The 20,000-nt window shown below is 40.8% G+C and overlaps 1 protein-coding gene across 1 annotated transcript in view; it reads left to right on the forward strand.

Annotated features, from left to right (window-relative positions):
• The window catches only part of lpar1 (lysophosphatidic acid receptor 1), a 77,201-nt gene that overhangs the window by 36,700 nt on the left and 20,501 nt on the right, over positions 1-20,000 (forward strand). The window lies entirely within an intron of this gene.

Genomic DNA, 20,000 nt, shown 5'->3' on the forward strand with positions numbered 1-20,000 from the left:
TGTTGTGAAGTTGCTTAGTTTAAGTTAAGTTTTTGTTAGTTTTTTTTTTTTTTTTTTTTTTTTGAATCATTGTTAGGTGCAATATTCAAAATCATCAGAATAAATACTGTATAATAAAAACGCAACCAAAGACAGGCTACCTTTTGTTTTGACACAAGAACACTACCACTACCATCTACCCATCCTCAAACTCAACAAACAAAAGCTCTCAAGATAGCAGCCTTAAGTAAAGTATTTGTCTAAGGCTGCTTCTGAGGTTAAATTCACAGTAGTGATGGAAAGTTCGGATCTTTAATGCGAACAGGATCATTTGTGACAATCTTCTCAAGTTTGGACTCAACATACCAAAATATGTAGTCAGCAATCATAATTTCAGTCAGTTAAAACATTACCATGATCTGAAAAGTTTCTTACAATTACGTTTTGATTAACTTATTTACATTCCATTATGATGTTCTGTTATGAAATAAATGTACGCTTCACCAGATCCTCTCATTTAATCCCTCGGTTTACCCGCGCTGCAGTTGTTCAAGTTGAGTTCATTCACAGCAGGCTGTCATGTACTGTTTGGGTTCGGTTAACTGAATCACACGTGCAGTATTATCGGTTCACTGCTTCTCAAATCTGATCTCAGTGCACTATTCTAATAAGTTAATAAATCAGTAGGCTATATATTTCTTTTTTTTTTTTTTTTTTTTGAGTCAGAGGGGGTATCAGGCATGTAAATAGTAAGTTGTTTGTGGATAAGTGCTTAACGTTACTGGAGACATGAATCGTTTCATATGATTCAGTTTGATTTGGTGAATTAGTTCAAATGGTTCACTTAGAAGATCTGGTAAGACAGAACGATTAGGGTCACTAATACAGAAATAAAACCCATTATTGGTCACAAATGTCTTAAATTAATACTTTTAAGTGTCTGCTGGGGTTGTATTTAATGTTGTCACTGTGCTGCTGTCATGTCCAGCTGTTGTTTTTTTTCACTGGAGCAACTGCGAGGATTGACTGAAGGAGGACCAGCTTGATCTAGCCAATGGTATCAGGAATACAGACACCTAGCGTAAAGCTGGCATCACAAAGTAAATAGATTTAGTATGTATTAAAAACATTTACAAAGAAAAATATGAAAGGACATTTTTGCTATAATTTTAGTTAGTTTCAGTTAGTTTTGAATGTACACAATACAATTTTAGTTAGTTGTAGTTTTCTAAAAAACTCTCTTTAACGAAAATGTTTTTTTAAATTCTAGTATTTGTTTTTTAACTATAATAACTTTGGTTGAAACTGTTCTCCAACCGAATTGACAGGACATTTTGCATAATTTGAAGACCTTAAAGGAACTTTCTGGGAAAATTACTCCTTTTATAATTTATAAGAGTTTTGTTATTTTAATTTCTTTTAAAATCAAGCCAATCTCCGGGTCTGGCGAGAACACTGAGCTTAGCATAGATAACCGAATTGGATTGGACCATGAGGACCTCGCACAAAAATAGTTTAGCTATCTAAAGCTTGACTTTTCTGTAGTTACATTGTGTAATAAGACAGAAAGGAAATTAAATGTTTCTGTAGTCAGATGTGGGAATTCATTCAGTATGCAAACACTCACAGTGCAGTATGGGTATTATAATGAGTCGGGTCCGCAACAGAGGGTGCAAATTCCGTTTATTAAGAGATTCGTCAGGTAGGCAAAGGTCAAAACAGGGACTGACAGGAGCATTCAGGTATTCCAATTCATAGTCAGAATACAGGTGAATGGTCAGGACAGGTACCAAAACAACATAAAAATATAAACTAAGCAAAGGTCAAAGACACTGTAGGCCAGAACTAGGAAACGTTTTGAAATGCTCACAGTTGACAAGACTCTTTATAAATGTCAGGTGTGTTTTTGCAATTAAGGGAGATCTGGGCCAGGTGTGTGAGTGAAGTGCACGATGGGAACTGTAGTGTAACTGTATGGTAACTGTATTTCAATATGAGTGTTCTCCAGTTAAACTAACAGGTATTTTTATAGCTAACATGGTTAGTACACTCGTTATTCTGCTACACTGTGGAATTGATTGAGGGCACTTCAGACCATCTTTCTGCTTCCTCAAATATTACTATATTTAAGGGTATGAATAATTCATAAACACACTCCAGATAACTATGTTTATGCACCACAATGTAATTTGATTGTAACATCACAGCAGTGACTTTAATTCATAGTGCAAAGTAGTTTCCAATTGCTAAAGGGTTTAGGGTATTTGATTTAAACCCATTTCAGATGGGCAGTAGTGAACACTTGTGTAACGTAATCAATGACTTACATCTAAGTCATCAAGATGAAGGAGAATAGCAAGGAAGGGCATAAAAATGTGCACTGGAATGCAGCCCAAGTGCAGGATTTAACAGTTCAGTTTATTTTAAAATGACATATACATTCATTTTAGCTTTTGTGCCATAGGCTTCTGCCCCATTTACAGTTCTGTATATTTTTTCTTGATGTATACAAATATCTGTAACACTTTAAAATGATGGTCCATTAGTTCATGTACGTACTAATATGCACAAACAATTAGTAATACATTAATTATGGTATTTACTCAGCGTTGTTATAATTAGTTATTATTATTTAAGTTAAATAATGTTCATTTCAGTTCTTGTTAACTCACGGTGCATTAACTAATGTTAACCAGTTTTAGATTTAAAAATGCATTGGTTAATGTTAAACTATAATTAATAAATGCTTTACAAGATTATTCATACTTAATGGTAGTATAGACATCAACTAACATTAACTAATAAACCATTGTCTAAAATGTTACCCACATATTTAAACATTCATAAATCAACATAAGAAAGACAATTAAAACAGTAAGATTGTACATTTTGTTTAATGGTTAAATTAATATTCCCTTTCTTTTTCAGATAACAGGACACAGTTAATTTAGTTTCTCAGGTAAATGTACATTAATTTAAGAATGTTTAGATTGTTGCAGTGGGAAATTATTCACTTATTGATAATATCTACATATAAATAACTATCACAATCATAAGCAGATGGCCTAAAACCACAGTGACTTGCTCAACAAACAAACTGTCCATGCTCATATTTCATTTTACATTCAAATGATGGGAAACCTCATAAAGGTCAATTCTCTTGACTACTAATAGTTTGCAAAAAAATACACATGAAAAGATTATTAATCCATTTTGGTGTACCGCAAGGATCTGCATTGTGAATTTGAGCATTGTGGAGCCAAACTGCATATGTTCTCTGAGAATCTGTAATTTGCTATGACGTAGAAATTGGCTCTGGGGATCAATTTATTCTCTCCAATTGCTGTTCACACTGGCCAGTTTCCATGTGTCCGCTTCCTGTTGACAGAGATCCTTTTATTGATAGTGCAAAATTACACACCACACACCAATCTGCGGTCTAAAAGCAGTACTTTTACCTAAATGGAACACTAACAGTCTCCTTTCTTTATTATATTATATTATTCATTCATTCATTTTCTTTTCAGCTTAGTCCCTTTATTAATCCGGGGTCGCCACAGTGGAATGAACCACCAGCTTATCCAGCACATGTTTTTTACGCAGCGGATGCCCTTCCAGCTGCAACCCATCTTTGGGATATATTATATTATATTATATTATATTATATTATATTATATTATATTATATTATATTATATTATATTATATTATATTATATTATATTTCTTTTCGGCTCAATCTGGGGTCGCCACAGCGAAATGAACCGCCAACTTATCCAGCACATTTTTACGCGGCGAATGCCCTTCCAGCCGCAACCCATCTCTAGGAAACATCCACACACACTCATTTCCACACATACGCTACGGACAATTTAGCCTACCCAATTCACCTGTACTGCATGTCTTTGGACTGTGGGGGAAAGAGGAGCACCCGGAGGAAACCCACGCGACCTTCTTGCTGTGAGGCGACAGCACTACCTACTGCACCCCATTGTGTCACCCTATATTATATTATATTATATTATATTATATTATATTATATTATATTATATTATATTATATTATATTATATTATATTATATTATATTATATATTCCTGTTTTATACAATAATACTCTATATTATATATTTTTCCGTGTATAAACAGCTATGAAAAAAAATACCACTTTAAAATCCTCTGTCTCTCTGTATTTATGGCTTATAATTATGATTTTAGGTTTAAAAAAAAAAGAGTTTTGTTTTTCTGTAAACTATTGATGACATTTCTTCCAAAAATCTAGTGAAAATACTATTTAGTTTCCTTTTTTTACATAAAATATCAAAAAAGGCCTGTTTGATTTACTTTTAATGGTTAGCAATGCTGCCTCACAGCAAGAAGGTCGCTGGCTTTAGTCACAGGTGGGTCAGTTGGCATTTCTGTGTGGAGTTTGCCTGTTCTCCCCGTGTTCATGTGGGTTTTCTCAGGGTGCTCCAGATTCCCCCACAGTCCAAAGACATGCGCTATAGGTGAATTGAATAAGCTAAATTGCAAGAGTGTATGGGTGTTTTCTAGTGCTGGGTTGCGGCCGGAAGGGCATCGGCTGCATAAAACATATGCTGGATAAGTTGGTGGTTCATTCCGCTGTGGCAACCTCTGATAAATAAAGTGACTAAGCCGAAGGAAAATGAATGAATGAATAAATACTCATGTTTTAAGCTTTCACAGTAAAAAATAAATAAAATTCTTAGGGTTGTTTATAGTCCGAATAGATTTTTAAATCAAAAAGCATTTTTTTTGTAAAAAAAAATTAAAATATTAATAATAAAAGCTTTTGTTTTCAGTAATATCAAATCAAAATGAATTATTTTTCTTCTTAAAACAAACAAAATAGTCTACAAATGGGGAAAGTAAAGTTTGTTTTCAGTTTGAAAGAAGATTATTTTACAGAACCAATTGGTAGATTATTTTGCCAATATTTTTAGTCGCTTTTAAGGTAAAATCTATTAATTTATTAATAGCAGAGAACATTAAACTCAAACCCCATACTGATAAATAAAAACAAACTTAGAATGGTCTAGTGGACACTTGCTTTAATTCATTTTATTATATTTTTTATTCATTTATTCATCCCTTTGTGTTTTGCATTACCCTAAATTTGCGTTGGTAAAATGGAAAAAAAACATTCATTTATTTATTTAAATTTTTATTAATTCTAATGTCCTAATCTTTAAGTCATTTTTGATAAAAGCATCAGATGCCAGATGATTAAATATAAATGCCATGTAAATGTCTCTTTTAAAGGATGTGCAATGCTAATATAACTGTGAAACTATTGCAGGTTGGATTGTGATGTAAGATGTTACCCTTCACTCTATTGTGCTAAATTGAAGTCAGCAAACAATGTAGCCCTTGACTAGTCTACAGCTGAGAGCCTGTCATAGTGGTTTTGCTCCCAGTTCCACTGTTTGCCTTGCACTGCATCAGTGTCAAGCCTCGCCGGCTCCCCCAGTGAAGCCTGGCCTAGAAAAAAAGAAACCAGTCATGGCGCTCCATCCCACTGCTCAAGCACAGTTAAGGAAACAGTGCTGTTGTTGTTTGGAGCGGGCAGAGCTTATCTTCAACCTCTGGGGAGAATGGAGAGCAAGGGTTCTGAATGAAAGCTCAGTCTGTAGACCCTGGAGATAATACATTATTACATGGTAATTACAGTGTGTAATTGGTGCTTAATATTATAATACTTCACATGGTTTTACTTTTATAATTGTTGATCTTAACTTCGAGATGTCTCTCATTATTTGCGGGAGTTACGTTCTAAAATAACCTGCAATAGGCGAAATCTGCAAAGTAGTCAGCTTTATTTTTTACAATTATTGTAGATGTTTAAAGGGGTCATCCAGAGTGTATTTTTAAGGCTTGGTTGTGTTTATGGGGTGCAAAGCAATCTGTGCTCATGCTTTTGATTTGTAGAAAATCACAGTATTTTTTCAAAAATCCTACTTTGGTTATATACAGCTACTCAGCTAACATGAAAATGACATATTCCTAGTTCCTATTTCCTAGTTCCTCTGAAGGCCCGCCCTCAAGAGGCTCTGATTGGTCCGCTAACATAATGTTCTGTGATTCGCAGATCAGCTCCACATCACCAAGAAGTGTCTCTGTTATAACATTACAGCGCCTCTGGCCACACAACAAGGTTATTATAGTTAACGAGAACGAACAAAAAAACGAAAACTAAAATTTACAATAATTGTCATTAACTGAATTAAAAATAAAAATGAGAGTTTTTTTTTGTTTTGTTTTTAAACTAGAACTAACTGAAACAGTATTGTGTACATACAAAACTAGCTGAAACTAACTAAAATTATAGCAAAAACCTCCTTCGTTTTCGTATTTGTAAATGTATTTAATACGTAATCTTAATGTAAGCCTTTTAGAAGTAAATAAAACTTGCGCTGCAGGTGTTTGACCCGTACGGCACCTCAGAGTCCGTAATCCTGCTGCCATCGAGCCGTTTCTCCTCCAGTCAGTCCTCGCTGTTGTTCCTGTGACAAAAACAATGAGTGGACATGACAGCAGCACGGTGACAGCATTACAGGCACTTAAAACTATTACTTTAACACATTTGTGCCCAATAATGGGTTTTATTTCTGTATCGCGATCGCGAACAAATCTTTTTAACCGGATCATCTAAGTGAACTGGTTGAACAAGTTCACCAATACGAACTGAATCATTTGAAATGATTTGCGTCTCCAGTAAGCACATATCCACAAACTACTTACTTTTTAACAAGCCTAATCCCCACCTCTGACTCGAAATAATCCAATATATACTCTCATTCAGTTATTAGAACAGTAAAGTTTGCTACACTGAAATCAAATTTGGGAAGTGGTGAACCGATAATACTGCTCATGCGTGATTCAGTGAACTGAACACAAACAGTACATAACAGCCTGCTGTGACTGAACTAAACTTGAACAAAAGCACCGCGGGTAAACCGAGGGCTTAAATGAGAGGATCTGGTGAAAAACGTAAGTTTATTTCATAACAGAAAATCATAATGAAGTTTAAATAAGCGAATCATGCTTCAGTTGGGTTGCAAAACTTTACTGCAAGACATTTTTCAGATCACGGTGATGTTTTAACTGACTTAAATTACTATTGCTGACTACATAAATTTGGTGTGTTGAGTCCTAACATCCGCGTTAAAATCTGTACTTCCCATCACTACTGTGTATTTAATCTCAGAGCAGCCTTCACACATATTGTACTTAAGGCTGCTATCTTGTGGGCTGTGTACTTGAATTTGAGGATGGGTATGGTATTGGCAGATGATAGTGTTCATGTATCCTCTAAATACTGGTTTCAAAAAATGTATGGCTGAGTTTTAATTTTACAATAATTATTCTATTGATTTTTAATCTTGCATCTAACAAATATCCTTATTTAGAAAAAACTAAAACTAATACTGAAACTAATAAAAACTAAACTAAAAGTCATTTCAAAATATAGAAACTAATAAAAACTAGTAAATCTACCTCTAAAAACTAATTTAAACTAACTGAATTTTAAAAACAAAAAGTCAAAACGAAATAGAAACTAAAACTAATGAAAAATCCAAAACTATTATACCCTTGCCACACCCCTTCGCTGCACGGGGTGTATATGTGTAACCTGAGGGGTTTATGACATCATTAACCCGGATGTATTTTTTTGTAGTCCCCAAACTTAGTTCACTATAGGCTTTGCTAAGCTAACTGTGTAAAAGCCAACATATAACTTTGCATTGAACTTTGAGCGTCTTACATTCAGAGATGTTGTTTATGTTCACACAGCTACATTACACATCATTAAACTAAAGTTTAAAATATGATATCGTAGTGGACCACCCCTTTAAGGCTGTAAAACCCCCCACTACACACTTTATACACTTTTCTCAGACAGGCATTAACATTTTCACTCTTTTCTCTCATTTAAACAATCTCAAAGTTGAAAGTTTCATAGAAAAATAAGTCTAGTAGCCTATTATAGAATGAAACCAAAGACCAAAAACAGTTCCCCTTCGGATGGGGAACTCCAATGCTATGTGGAAACTTCCACTATGGGGATTTCGTCAGAATCCAATCATCTGAAAGAGTATAAAAACGGGCCAATGAAATGCCAATGAGTTGGCAGCGTCAGCGTGCACAGCTGGCGTCAATGACAATCAGTCATGCTATAAAGACGCAGCCAGTGCCATGCTCGACATCCTTTCGCTTTCAGAGCCTTTCACGAAGCTTCTGAGAGAGTCTTTGAGGGTATCTCCAACCTGTGTCTACAGAGAGAGATCGAGAAGCAGCTTCTCCCGGTCCAGAGCGCGTATACGCAGTGGCAGATGGTCGAGCTGGGTATTTCTCCCTTGCCTGGCGTCCTTTGGGTCCGGTCCTCCAAGAGCGGTTTGTATATAGGAAAAAAGCTTTCCTAAAAGAGCAACACGGTCGTGCAGTGCGTCTTTTTCAAGACGTCACTCCGACCGTGCGTTACTGGATGCGGTGGTTTCCTATCCCCGGATGATGGGCACGAGCACAGCGTTTCATGTCTGGGGGTCCAGCATGTTAATGCGGTGCTCGCGGGCAGTGCATGCCATCACTGATGTCATGTCTGTTGCGCAGTTAAGATCGCGGCTCGCTCTTGCAAAAGAGCCACCCACCCCAGTTGTCCCCTGCGCTGCGGTTGGCACTCGGGCAGATCTGAGGGTTTCAGTGAGAGTAAATCCACCGCCCCCGGGCCGCGGACCTCTCGCTCCTCCACGCGCTCCATCCAAGCTTCAGGTGAAGAGAAGCGCTCCGTCCTTAGATGGTCGCTCTCTCACCTGATGACACCGGGGGTCAGATGTCCATCGCTGCATCGGAGGATGGGCTGTCATTGTCTGATGAGGATGCGAGCCCGCTCGCTCCCTCCCTCCGGGGTGGAGAGCGCGGCGTTAGCATCTAAAAAGCAGACATGATGGCCGTGCTTTCTCGGGCTGCTTCGGCCGTGGGTCTGGTGATGGTTTATCCCCCAGCCCAGCGGCCGGACCGACTAGATGGGTGTGATGTGTAGGATATAAGGAGGCAAGACCTTCAAAGCCTCCCGTCCCCTTCTTCCCGGAAGTGCACAGTAAACTCACGCTGTCCTGAGGGCACTTTTTTCTGCCCGATCTGCGTGCGCTTCCATCCTCACCATCCTTGGAGGTTGGGCTGTCAAGGTCTGACGAGGATTCGAACCCGCTCGCTCCCTCCGGGACTTTGAGCGCGGCGTCGAATCCAGAAGCAGACTTTGCGGCTGTGCTTCCCCAGGCTGCTTCGGCCGTGGCTCTGGAGATGGTTTATCCCCCAGCCCCGCGGCCGGACCGATTAGAGGGGTGTGATGTGGAGGATGAAGGCGAGACCTTCTAAGCCTCCCCATCCCCTTCTTCCTGGATGGGCACAGTAGGCTCACGCAGTGTGCTGCGTGCGCCTTCCCCCTCACCATGCACGCTAGGGCCACCTACCAGCGCTACCAAGCGCAGGCGCTGGCCCCGGCTGCGCGAGGATGGTTCTGACCCAGGACTAAGCATGCGCTCCGCACCGCAACCGACTATGCTCTTACAAAAAAAAAAAAAAAAAAAAAGTCGGCTGTGTGTGCCCTGGGAAGGACGATGATCACATCCGTGATCCAGGAATGCCACCTCAGGCTAAACCTGGTGATGTGCGTGACGTTGACAAGGTTCGCTTTCTTAACTCACCCATATCCCAGGCTGGCCTGTTCGGCGACACTGGCGGTGAATTCGCCCAGGAATTCACGCCGGTGATAGAGCAGTCGGAGGCGATGGGCGAGGTCTCTATCGGCGGGATTGTATGACCGCTCCCCCCCGCCGAGCCATCCACATCCACTGCTTTTTCGCCGAGGACGCCCGCCCGCAGCTTTGCTTCGCCGCCCCCGCCTGCGCCTCCGGCCACGCTGCTGCGCCGAGCATCGCACCGGCAACCAGCGTCCCCCGCCCAGGGCGCCGCTGAGTTCGGTAAAACGGACCGCGAAGCGTCCCTGAGGCGGGCCATCTGGGGAGGAGGGAATTTGCTCTTTCCCCGCTGGAGGGCGGGGCACGTTATTTAAAGGCGTAAAAAAAAAAAAAAAAAACACGCCATCAAAATCCTCAGTGAAAGAGCACTTTTCCCCTCCTCCGGATGTGACAGCCTGAACACTGCCAGTCTGGGACGCTATGCCTTCCAGCTCGCAGGATCGGTGCATTTCGCCAATGGCTCATGGAGCACGAGAGAACGGTCTCCTTTCTCTCCACTCCCAGCCCCTCTCCTGGAGTTTGAGTGTGAGACGAGAACATCTCCTCTCCTGCTCTCCTGTGGGACCCCAGCGCTCCCCGGATGAGCCCACTCACTCCACGCTGCCCCGCCGCTGGCACGTCAGCGATCGTGCGGGTGAGACCATTTGCGGGGGCTCTGCCTGCCTGGTCAGCGCGGGCCAGCCCATCGCAATGGCTCATCCATACGACCAGACTCGGCTATGCGATTCAGTTCGCTAAACGGCCTCCCAGGTTCACGGGCGACCAGGGTCAGTCCTGCGTCCGCCCCTGTCTTGCGAGAGGAGATTGCTGTCCTCCTGGCGAAGGATGCAATCGAGCCGGCCCTCCAGCCGAGATGGAGCGCGGGTTTTACAGCCCGCACTTCATCGTGCCTCCAAAAAAAAAAAAAGCAGTGGGCTATGGCCAATTCTATATCTGCACATTTTGAACCGCTGCCTTCACAGGCTGCGCTTCGGAATGCTTACGCAGATGCGCATCACACGATGCGTTCGTCCTCAGGATTGGTTTGCAGCAATAGATCTGAAGGACGCGTATTTTCATATCTCCACACTTCCACGCCACCGGCAGTTTCTGCGGTTTGCGTTTGAAGGTCGAGCGTGGCAATACAAGGTCCTCCCCTTCGGGCTCTCTCTGTCTCCGCGAGTTTTCACCAAGCTCGCGGGGGATGCCCTCGCGCCCCTTCGGCTCGCCGGCATCCGCACGCTCAATTATTTCGATGACTGGCTGATTTTTAGCCCACTCTCGGGAGCAATTGATTATGCACAGAGACAAGGTACTCCGGCACCTCCGCCCGTTGGGGTTTCAGGTCAACCGAGAAAAGAGCAAGCTCGCCCCCGTGCAGAGCATCTCCTTTCTCGGGTTGGAGCTGGACTCGATCACTATGGAGGCGCGCCTCTCACGAGAGCGCGCCGAGGTAATGCTGAACTGTCTGAGAGAGTTCGACAAGAAAAAAAAGTGGTCCCCCTGAAATTATTTCAGAGGCTCCTGGGGCATATGGCATCCGTAGCCGCGGCCACGCCGCTCGGATTGCTCCATATGAGACCACTACAGCATTGGCTTCACGATCGGGTCCCCAGACGCGCATGGCACGCGGGCCCACACCGAGTGACTGTCACTGCGTTGTGTCACCGCACCCGCACCCCCTGGAAAGGACCCCTCCTTCCTACGGGCCAGTGTGCCCCAAGGTCAGGCGTCCAGGCAGGCTGTCGTTTCGGCAGATGCCTCCAGTATGGGGTGGGGGGGCCGTGTGTAGTGGGCATGCTGCTGCGGACCTGTGGAGGGGAACCCAGCTGCATTGGCATATCAACTGCCTAGAGCTGTTGGCAGTGTTTCTCGCTCTGCGCCGCTTTTTACCGGTGCTGAGGGGGCAACACGTGCTGGTCAGGACGGACAGCACGGCCGCGGTAGCGTATTCCATCCGGATGGGGGGTATACGCTCCCGCTGCATGTCTCAGCTCGCTCGCCGTCTGCTCCTCTGGAGTCATACGCGGCTGAAGTCGCTGCTTGCTATTCACACTCCGGATGGGCTCAACCGTGCGGCCAACAGGCTCTCACGGCAGCTCCTTCCCCGGGAGAATGGCGACTCCACCCCGAGTCATGCGTAAGTATGCACTCCCCCCAGTGAGCCTACTCGCGCAGTTTCTGTGCAAGGTCAGGGAGGACGAGGGGCAGGTCTTGCTAGTTGCGCCCCTGGCCCAACCGGACCTGGATATCAGAACTCTCCCTCCTCGCGACGCCCCCCCTGGCGAGTCCCTTTGAGAGAGGACCTACTCTCTCAGGGACAGGGCACCATCTGGCACCCTCGCTTAGTTCTGTGGAACCTCCACGTGGGGTCCATAAGACGCGACGAGGAAGACTTAGGTAACCTACCGGTGGCGGTGGTTAATACCATCACTCAGGCTAGTGCACCCTCTACGAGGCATGCCTACGCTCTGGAGTGGAGTCTATTCACTGAGTGGTGCGCTTCTCGCCCGAGAAGACCCCCGATCTTGCCAGATCAGTGTTGTGCTTTCTTTCCTTCAGGACAGGTGGAGCGAAGGCTGTCGCGCTCCACACTGAGGGTTTACGTGGCCACCATCTCCGCTCATCATGATGCGTGGATGGCGGCACTGTGGGGAGGCATAACCTCATCATCCAGCTCCTCAGAGGTGCTAGGCGGATGTTTCCACCCCGCCCCCCTCTCATACCCTCTTGAGATCTCGCGGTAGTGCTACGAGCCTACGTGGGGATCCCTTCGAACCACTCGACTCAGTATCCTTGAGATTTCTGTCCTTGAAGACAGCTCTGCTGGTCGTGTTGGCATCGGTTAAGAGGGTTAGGTACCTGGAGGCATTTTCGGTCAGTGACTCGTGCCTAGAATTCGGGCCGGCCTACTCTCACGTTGTCCTGAGACCCCGGCTATGTGCCCAAGGTTCCTACCACGCAGTTTAAGAATCAGGTAGTGAGCCTGCAAGCGCTGCCCGCGGAGGAGGCAGACCCAGCCCTTTCATTGTTGTGTCCTGTTCGCGCTTTGCGAATATATGTGGACCACACTCAGAGCCTTAGATCCTCTGACCAGCTCTTTGTCCATTACAGTGGTCGGCAGATGGGAAGTGCCGTATCTAAACAGAGGTTGGCCCACTGGATAGTGGATGCCATCTCCCTCGCCTTTGGGCCAGGGTGAGCCGTGTCCCCCGGGGGTGAGAGCACACTCCACTACGGAGCATCGCATCCTCCTGGGCGTTAGCACGCGGTGCCTCTCTGACAGACATTTGTAGAGCTACGGGTTGGGTGACACCCAATACATTTGCAAGGTTACAATCTGCGAGTGGAGCCGGTTTCCTCAAGGGTATTAGGCAACCCTTGGTGATTGAGGAAACGATTCGGTTGAGGTGTCGAAACACGCTTGCTGCGCCACTCTCCCTAACCCGGAGATACGTGCGCTTTTTCAGCTTTGTCAGTTTAGTTCCCCATTTCTTTGGCGAACCCTGCAGAGTTCCTCCGAGGCCCCCAGCACCTGACTCAGCGGAGGAGTCAGGTGTTGGCCCGTTATGTTGTCGGCATGCCCGCTGGTCAGCCCACGTTCTGGGTATAGGTGCCTGCTATGTGTGATCCCCGCTGGCGATCCCATACGTTCACTCAGCCACGGTATAGTCCCCCCTTCTAGGGCAGGCTCGTGTCTTCCCTCCCCGCTAACCATCCTTATGCAAGGACTCCCCATCTCTGGGCTAGTCCATAGGTTGTCACCAGGTCTCCACTCTGGGTAACAGGTGAGCTCCGCAGCGTCCTCCCTATCGGGACTGAACGCTTTCCCAACGTACTGTCGTATCAAAACCTATTTTACTGGGTTATTGCGACTCCCCGAAAAACATAACTGTTTCTGAACAGGTAAGTGAGGGCCAGGGGACACGTTGGAAGACTGTGTCTCGGGGCATTGTAGGTGCGCTCGCTCTACTGCGTGGCACACCCTTCGCCAGGGACGCAGTAAGGTTCTTTCGTTGTGGCGTTTTCCATAGATTTCCCCATAGTGGAAGTTTCCACATAGCATTGGAGTTCCCTATCCGAAGGGGAACGCTACGGTTACTAAAGTAACCTTTCGTTCCCCGAGGGGGGGAACGGAAATGCTATGTTCCTTCGCCACAATGATTGTCCCTTAGCTGTTGAGCGTGAAAGTCTCTTCAGCTAGAAAAGGATGTCGAGCATGGCACTGGCTGCGTCTTTATAGCATGACTGATTGTCATTGACGCCAGCTGTGCACGCTGACGCTGCCAACTCATTGGCATTTCATTGGCCCGTTTTTATACTCTTTCAGATGATTGGATTCTGACGAAATCCCCATAGTGGAAGTTTCCACATAGCATTTCCGTTCCCCCCCTCGGGGAACGAAAGGTTACTTTAGTAACCGTAGCGTTTTCAGGTGCAAACATTCATCGCCGTCAGAAAAAGTTCATAAAGCTTTTAGCTTTTGTGCGGATAATGTACCCAGCGTAATGTTCTTTTTCCTGCAGTCATTCATCCACAAAACTAAAGCATACTCCATTCCTAAGGGGGGCAGTTGGAAGTAAAACACACCAGACACGGACATTCGCATGATATTTATTTTAAATGAAATTATTCGGATAGCGCGGCAGAAGTATGAACAGTGTCCTGAGTCGTTGCTGGGCACCGCAAATAGCCTTGCAACGCTGTTGTGGATTCCTTGATATAAATCTATGTTTACAATTCTAAAATACACCTTTACGATGGTCTTGCTGCCAACAGTTGCAACCCTTTTTGCATTCTTGTTGGAACTCACACTGCTAGCTATCGAATATTTGTGTTAATTTGGCAAGTTGAATGCATTCTGTACTGTACAGGAGACTCGGAGGAGATTGATGGACAATGGTCTACAGTGGTTGGTCTACAGCCAATCAGGACGCAAAACACAATGCAATGTAAAAAAAAAAAAAACCATGTCGAATTGCACAAAAAAAAAAAAAAAAATTCCACAAAACTGGGGCTGTGAAAGGTGAACCGCGTTATAGCGAGGAACAACTATAAATAACCATTTTATACAAACCAAGTATTAACCTTTTTTAGTTATATTGTTAAATTTACGCCTAAAGTGTAAAGTGTCCTGCATATTTTAGTTCCAACCCCAATTAAATAAACCTGAACCTGCTAATCAAGCTCTTTCTAGGAATACGAGAAAATTCCAGGGAGATGTGTTGAAGGAAGTTACAGCTTATTTATGCAGGACACCAGCCCTCCAGGACCGAGTTTGGGCAACCATGGTTTAAAGTAAACGTTTTCAACAAATAAGTTCAAAAATTGTAAAGACAAAGGGCTCTGTTTTAACGATCTAAGGCTACATTCACACTGCAAGGCTTAGTGCTCATATCTGAAATTTTTCTCTGATCTGATTTTTTTGCATAGCTGTTCACATTGCTGTTGTAAATGTGGCCAATATTACATTTCCAGTGTGAACAGATCATGGTCCTAAACTGACCTGCATACCTAAAAGTCCAAGTACACAATGCGTATACTGAATAAAGCATGTTGCCAAATTGTTTAATATTGTTGTTGGCATTTTCAGTCATTTTATGAACTGTAAATTGTTGTTACAATATGCAATTCAGTGTTTGAATTGGAAAAACTGAACGCTTCACTAGCGAGAAAACAGTTAAACAGACCATCTGCAGCGCAAGGATAAAGAACGAGCCTCCTCCATTCGGCCTCTTTACTTTCTCTTTACATTTACTTTTACTCTTTACTTTACTCCTTTACTTTTGTGGAAGGAAATGGTGTTGTACGCACTCCACTGAAGACATCCATCAGCCTGTATGTTTAATTTCGTTTGTTAAGCGCAATGATTTGGTTTAAAACTATTCCTAAATTCTGTTTTAATTTCCAGCAAACTAGTAAATGAACAATAATAATGGAGTGTGGTAAAAAAAAAATCATAGTTATATATGGTGATGCATGCATCTCCAAAACCAGACAGGTGGACAAATTTAAACTAGTTTTTATTAAAACATCTAAATATGCATACAATAAATAATTTAAATAATAATAATAACATCATACACATACAAATTGTCGTGAGTAAATGGAATAAACGAAAACAAGCCGAACAATGCGCCTCAACACACCACCTTTTCAGAATGCAAAACGGGAAAATTACAGTTGCGCAGGTTCGAAATTAGCAACAAATCATGCCATACTTGTCTTGCACCTTATTGCCATAGTGTATGATAGGACCCAAATTGATTGTGTGGAATCCAGCACTTTTTGCAGTGTACCACCAAACAGTGAGAACAAATGGGACAATTGGGGGTTGGGACATAACCTGAAACTGTTCTATAATGTCTAACTTAATAAGACATTTGAATTCTGCCTTTTGTAAGTAAGTACATAAATAAATAAATAAATAAAAAAATAAGTTAGTTAGTTAGTTAGTTAGTTAGTTAGTTGTTTTTAGTTTCTTCCATAAAATCTCTCTTTAAAAAAACGTTAACCCTGACCCACATGTCATTCATTCATTCATTTATTATTTGAAAAATAACTTTAACAAATAGATCTATAAAATTCTATGAATATTTTATATTATTTTAAAATATTAATCACATAATAATAATAATAATAATAATAATGTCAATAAAAATATATATGCAAGAAACTATAAATGTGCAGTTTTGAATGATCATGGTACAATGTATGAACATGAATCTGCATCCAATATTATAGGTGAAACAAATAACAAAAAACAACAACAACAACAAAAAAACTTTATGAATAAGTATAATAATTGTAAAATAAATTGAAAAGAAAAAGAAGACAAACAAGATTACAATAAATTATCCAAATTAATTAAGTATATTAATATTATGGTCACACTTTATTTAAATGTACACTAATTCACTAATAATTTCAATAACTAATAATTAGCTTCTTATTAATAATTAATAAGGTTTAGCTATTGGGTAGGATTAAGGATATAAAATATGAGCATACTTTATAAGTGCTAATAAACAGTTAGTATCTTAGTAATAGGTAGGTAATAAGCTTGTAGAAAAAGTGTGAATCGTTACCTAAAGTATTACCAAAATATTGTTTTTCTGAGACCAGTTGCTTGTTTTCTGGTGAGATTTCAGCTCTGATCTCAAGTCTCACACATGTAAAGCACAGATATAAATTCAGGTTTTACTATTCACCCAAAACAACTTTCCAGGAAACAATGAGACACTGCGTCTCCTCACACTTACAAATACACTTCCCCGGCCTGAAGTGAAATCAGTTTTGCAGCTCCTCAAAGGCATGACTCACTCATTGTTGAGAGTTACTCAAGGGCGTATGGAGCATATTTCAATAACAGAGTTACAGTGATGATGAAATCATTGGATCAGTTGCCGCTCCTAAAGAAAACGAGACATTGGAACTCATGTGGCATAAAACAGCAGGGCGTTTCATTCTCAATACGTGACTTTGTATTATCCTGGCCATTGATTCTCGTCTTATCAGCATTATTGGATCACATGACAATCTCAGATGTGCTTACATGGCACGGAGGTAAAATTGGAAATAAATGAATGTGCAAGTCAGTGGTTCTGTTTTTCCATAATGTTGGTTTCATAGAGGCCGTAAGCAGCTCTGAAATAAAGAAAAAACACAGATTATGAAAAGCTGATTGTTGTGTTTTTTATCTCTGTGTAAAGGTTTTGTTGATTTTACTGGCTTCTTGCCCATTGCGAATCCCAGAAATGGACATGATTGCATTTTTATAAGAAATATAAACATCACAATCCAAGAACAAGCAATGATTTCACAGTTGAGCATATTTTACTATTAAACATTCATCAAAATGACATTGGATTAGATTATTTTATATTACATATTCCTTTAATTACTTGGCAGAAACCTTTATACAAAATGATTTGCAAATGAGGATAATAGAAGTATTTAAAGGTGACTGCCTTGACCACAAAACCAGTCATTTTCTGTTAAGACAGGACAATATTTTGCTAAGATGCAAAAAAAAATCTGAAAATCTGTAATATGAGGATTCCGAAAAAAATCTGAATGCCTAGAAAATTGCATTTAAGATTGTCCAGTGAAGATCTCGACAATGCACATTACTAATCAAATATTTCATTTTATTTATATGTACACTGACTGTAAAAAAAAAAAAATCTGTTATTTTACGTTTTTTTTTTTTTTTTTCGGCAGCTGCGGTGGTGGAAAAAACGTTAAATAACACATTAAATCACAGAAATGTACTGTAAATTTAAATGTAAGGAAATTTCTGTCATTTCACAATTATTATTTTACAGTAAATTTCTGTAATTTAACGCTCATTATTTTACGTTTTGTTTTTCCTCCACCCCAGCTGCCAGAAAAAAGTGAAATAATAGGATTTTTTACACTCTACGGTATGGAATCTTTATGGAAGATGGTCCTTACCTTATATTCTGTCTGTTTTTCCTTTTGCCCTATACAACATTTATCAAAATTAATCAAATCGTATATTTTTTTACCAATACAATTGGTCATACAAAAAATATACAAGCATAACACAAGACGTATAGTTTTAAGGCTTTTTTAGTAACACAAGGGGAAAATTTATTGATTTATTTATTTATTATAATAAAATAGCAATTTCCAAATCTTAATTTTGCATAATGCCATACGCAAAGGTTTATATACAGTTACAGTTTTTTTTAAAAATAATAATAAATTAAGAGACCACATTACAGTTCTCGGTTTGTCTTTACTGTATTTTTTTCACATGAGTATGTGAAATTTGTTTTAGGTAACATCTCTTCCAAATTACAAATAAAACTAATAAACATTTATGTATGTATGTATGCATGTATGCATGTATGCATGTATGTATGTATGTATGTATGTATGTATGTATGTATGTATGTATGTATGTATGTATGTATGTATTCATTCATTCATTCATTCATTCATTTAACATGTTTTACATTAATACCAGGGATAACCCACCAAACATGGATTCCTATCTTTTGTGGAGTGAAAACTAGTGAATGGTTTAAGCATTGGCTGGTATAAGATTCTGACGGTATGATAACCTTGGATAAAAATATGATGGTATGACGGTATTGTGATTTTTTTTCTCTAAAATATATTCTACTTAAATGTCTGGGTTAAATACAAAAACTTAAAATAAAAAAACCCCTGATAAACTATGGACTGAATGAATCTGTCAAGTCTATAAGTCTATACCTGTAAATTAATAAAATTTACATTAACAATAATTAAATCTTAACCATCTGTTGTCATTTCTGATATTTGGGATTTGGATTTAAAATGTAAACATTGCAAAGCTTGTTAGATTCAAATAATGTAGTGTAAAAACATAGTAAAATATCAGTATCTGTATTTGTCCATTAATATAAAAGGCTTATCAGACATGTATGTATTATAAAGTAATACAAATAATGTATAGTTTTATACATTGTATTTATCTTTTAAAAAATAGCTAACATTAGCAAATAAAACATAAAGTAGGCCTATTTGGTGAAAAGGGGATGTCTCTCAGACATTTTTAGAAGCTGTCATTCATTCATGGTCAAGGTCTTGGTCTCTTTTTCATCTCTTGTTTATCCTCATAGAGTCCATGTGGGTTAAAAGAACGGCATCTTAACTTCTACTTACGTGAAATAGAGTTCCCGTTTAATGAATAGTAAATCGGACTCATTCAAAGCATCGCTGCGCAAAAAACGTTATGTATGCATGTTAGACTTGTGACTGTACAGTGTGTTTTCTTTTACTTATAATGCAAAGAGTTTTAAGGTAAGGGACATTTTCATTTGCCATCCACTGACAGTCAGACGGGCTCATCCAGTTCATCAAACTCCATCTTTTAAAATCTAAATCAGAAGTGGGATAAAAAAGTCTTCTCATAAAAGCTGCCATATTTTGCTGTAAAAGGCAAGTGGCGTTTAGAGGCTTTTGCAAACAAACTTGTCATTTCTGAATGTGCTAACACTGGGATTTGGAGGGTTTGAAGCAAATCTATTTGTTTAACATGTACTACGTGCCTAAAGCATTCACTCCATTTACTCACAAGCATGTCATTACCTCATTTTTGGCGGAAATGTCATTTTTTTGCATCTGAACTCTTCATTTGCTGAATGATAGTGGATATACTGTTAGGTTAATACTTTACAATATGATTGTATTTGTTAATGGTAGTTAATGCATTTATTGACATGAACAAACAATGAACAGTGCAGTTATTACA

The sequence above is a fragment of the Danio aesculapii genome, chromosome 10, assembly GCF_903798145.1.
Source record: "Danio aesculapii chromosome 10, fDanAes4.1, whole genome shotgun sequence".
NCBI classification, from domain to species: domain Eukaryota; kingdom Metazoa; phylum Chordata; class Actinopteri; order Cypriniformes; family Danionidae; genus Danio; species Danio aesculapii.